Raw genomic sequence first — 4,307 nt, forward strand, 5'->3', positions numbered from 1 at the left:
TGAGATGGTCTGGACATGTGCAGAGGATGGATAATGCTTATATTGGAGATGGAGCTGCCAGGCAAGAGGTCAAAAGGAAGGCCAAAGAGGAGATACTGTATATGGATGTGCTAAAAGAGGACATGAAGTTAATGGGGGTGAGAGTAGATGATGCCGAGGTTAGAGTTAGGTGGAAACAGATGATTTGCTGTGGCGACCCCTAACAGGAGCAGCTGAAAGAAGAAGACTCTGAGCTGTCGACCCCTTAGGCACACATTTTCACTGTAGCTGCACTGGTTCAGTTCTAGTTTGGTTCAAAGGCTCGCCACACTTCATACTGACATCTTCAGACATTTTACTTCCCTCTCTCTGTGTTGTCCTTGGACACTGTAAAAACTACAGAACAAAGTACTGTTGTATTCTGGTTCTTTTTACCATGCTAACTCTGAGAGATGAAGCAGTTCAAGTAACTTCAAAACAGTGCTGATTTATTCAGTGAACACAGGTAAAAATTAACATTACACGCTCAGGTATCTTGCACCTCCAACATGCACGCAGGCAGCTGAATGATGAAAGACCCCGAACCCAACAGGCCTGTACATTATATCGCTTTGGGCTAACCCCATTCTACACAGGAACGCCAAACTGTGACGTCTCCCGGTGCCAGCTTTGCAGCTGACCAGAGCAGCAGTCAAAACATGAAGAAAATTAAAGTGTGTGGCTCTTGATTAGTGGTGTGTATCTAAAAACATACAGGACATTCAGGGACATGTCCGAACAGTAAGCCTCGGAAGATATTATGATTAAGATTACGGCTGAACATATCATGCTACTAACAATATTCATCCTGCCTGCAGACTCTGCAATCTAGCTGACCTTGGCCTAGATGCAGCCTGCAGAACTCATGACAATGAACTGAGCATTTAACAGCCTGAGCAAGACATCCGTGTCTAACCAATGTCTATCTCAATAAAAATAACAGTACAATAAAGAATTTTAAACATGTCCAAGTAGAGGCACATTGACAACGTTGAGCACAAATACAACATATATGTACATTTACCGTTTACGCCTCTAGAACCATGTGCAGTCTAACTAACTTTGAGGCTGTATGTCTCTCTCCTTCTTGTCCATGTTGTTTCTGTCCCATAATGCCACAGTGGTGCCCCTCACTCAACTCCAGTTGCGTGGTTGACATGTTCGAAATAAACCTCTTCACCAAGAACAGCGTTCTTTCAACTAAACAAGGTTTTAAAGCAGTACATTTCTTAGATGCTTTCATCCCTGTTAACTTTCAACATCTCATTCACAACAAATCAATGGCAGCACCAGCTCATTATTAAGAACAAACATAAACCCACATCTTAAATGAAACCTGTCATTTGGACAGTTACTGTACATCGTCATAACTCCATTCAACAAGACCTAGTCAAAATAAAATCAAAAAGGCAGGACAAAGTGTTTATGTGGAGTAAATTATTTATCTTTATCTTTGCACTATTTATATCTATTGAACTGTTCACTCATGTAACTTATTATCTTCTTAGTCTGCACTGTTTCATTCCATCTCATCCCATTGCACTAGTGTTCTATAAGCTTAATGTACCTTGTCCATTACTTGTGATTTGAATCCATAGTCTGTTGTACAGTATATCGTACATTACCCTACATATCTTACTGTAAATATCAATTGTACGTATCCATCTGTAAATTAGTTATGACTGTACATGCTGTAGATACTGTGCACTCTGCACTGCTGCTATTGCACTTCTGGTTAGATGCTAAACTTGTACTTGTACATGGGTAATGACAATAAAATAGAATCTAATCTAATCTAAATCACACACTTCTCTGGAGGCAAAAGAGTTTTAATTAATTTTTGAGGAGGTGGAAATTATGCAATATATGTACACAAATCGTGTATATACTGTCTGTAATACCTTACATATATCTCTTTTATCCAGATGCCAAAACTCTTTTAAGTTGCACAGCTGAAAACTGCTATTCAGCAGATTCAAACATACTGAAGATGACAACAGATCACTGGAGCTGGTGGACTTGGATGAAGTAAAACTGGAGTCCCGTTTTCTTTTGTACTATAGAAACTATGTAAACCAACAAAATATGTTTACATTCAGATTTATTTAAGACTGAGTATTTCTTTGGATTCTAACAAATGTGTTGAATGCATTTCTTCTCTCATAAGATATTAGCAAATGCAATTTTTCAAGTAGTTTAACTTTTATCATAACATCCATGTTTACCTGCTGACAGTCTTCCGTTCCGATTTTGCGGACACACAGATGTGTATCTTACCACCCCCACTAGACAGTGTAATTCTGTAGGTGCTACCTGAGTGTGAATGTGTACATGTGAGTGCTTGTATGTGTACATGAGATAAAGAAAACACTGACCCACTGAGGGTACGTTTACACGGAAACGCTCTTGACTGTAAACGCCTACTTTAGTATGCGTTTTGGCCTTCCGTTTAGACGGAAACAGGTTAGCCGGGTAGCGAAAACAAAGACTTTTTAAAACGGGGCCCAAAGTGGAGAGTTTCAAAACGCCAGCTAAAACGTTTTCGTGTCAACGTTATAATCCGCATATGTTTACGAAACGATGACGCCATCGGCCCGCGTCAGCTACTGCTAGTGTCACATTGACTGCGACATCAACATAAACTATGGCGAACTATATGCTTTCATGCTACACACAGATGCTAATGAACTTATTAGCATTAGTACAACTGCACCTTTACTACTGCTGCGACCAACAAAATAATGTAGGTAACTTCGTGGTGTTCGCGCAGTGTTGCTAACTCCTCAGCAAGGAAAGTAGATATTGGCTAATGACGCCATCGCCTTCAAGGGTAATGCGCATGCTCAGACGTCGTTTTATTTGTTTTCATGTCAACGCAAATACTTCCCGTCTACACAGCAATCGTTTTAACGAAACTATGCGTTTACAGTCAAGAGCGTTTCCGTGTAAACGTACCCTCAGTGAAAAACAGCTCAATTAATCAACAAGATGTCAAATACTACAGGGAACTTTTAAGAGTTAATTTTCCATGAAATGACTCAACAGAACACCCAAATAGCCTGGCATACACATGATTAAAATAGTTATTTTATTTTATTTACTATCACCCCCTAATTTCAGTCAGATAACACACCACTTCTCCCAGAAAACTGTTGTAATCACGAAGTCTTTGGTATTCTCATGTTTAGTTCTTTTGTTTGCATTGGAACGACACCAAAAAGAAGAAAAAAATCTGATCAATTCCACACAGAACTCTAAAATGGACTGTGACAGCAATATTTTGACCACGACTGTATACATACATACTTTATTTAACATATATGTTTTTTCCCAGTTATCTATAGATTGTTGCTGCACAGCATGCACAGCACAGGAGTGAATTTGGTGCAGGTGCATTTTCAGTAAAATGAAGCACATACGTGAAAAATGAAAAATTACATAGCCTGTTGCTTTTACTCTGCAATTGAGTGAGCTGGAACTATTATCTCAGTTGTCTTAATAGGGTTCTTTTGTATTACAGAAGAAATAATTTGTTCAGTTTCCACAGGATGCAAAGCCACATGACCAGGCAGCAGGTTTAACACATGGAATGGCAATCAGTATCATCAGAAGCACGAGTGTTCTCACTGTTTTCTTATCAGAAGCTGCTGGTTCTCTCGGTGTTGGTGACCAGTGAAGCAGCAGCGCCCTCTGTTGTTTGTGTAGAGAAGAGAAAAGCTTACAGCACCTGGTATTCCCAGGCGGTCTCCCATCCAAGTACTAACCAGGCCCGACCCTGCTGAGCTTCAGAGATCGGACGAGATCGGGTGTTTTCAGGGTGGTATGGCCGTAAGCGACAGCAACAGGCTCCACTGCGCATTTATACCATACATGCTGCAGGCTCATGTCTTTTGACATGTGCTTCACATCATCACAATATCTGCTGCCAGAGGAAATACCATTTTAACACATCGGGCCCCCTAATATTGTTGCATGCAGTTATATTTCAGGCCAGGACTTGGCAACACTCATGCATTGCTGTGTCGACTCAGCAGCATTTTCATCTGGAAGCCACAGGAGCTCAAGCTGCTGACAGTTTTTTTTTGTGGTGAAGTGTTTGTGATATTAGATTTATTGCTGACATGTAATCCAATAAAAGTCAAAGGCGGTATGAAATGGAAACATTCAAGTAAAGTGGTGAAGCAGCAGGTCCAGAAGCAGCAGCGCCCTCTGTTGTTTGTGTAGAGAAGAGAAAAGCTTACAACACCTGGTATTCCTAGGCGGTCTCCCATCCAAGTACTAAACAGGCC

Source organism: Monopterus albus, unplaced genomic scaffold (assembly GCF_001952655.1).
Source record: "Monopterus albus unplaced genomic scaffold, M_albus_1.0 scaffold32.1, whole genome shotgun sequence".
In the NCBI taxonomy this organism is placed as follows: domain Eukaryota; kingdom Metazoa; phylum Chordata; class Actinopteri; order Synbranchiformes; family Synbranchidae; genus Monopterus; species Monopterus albus.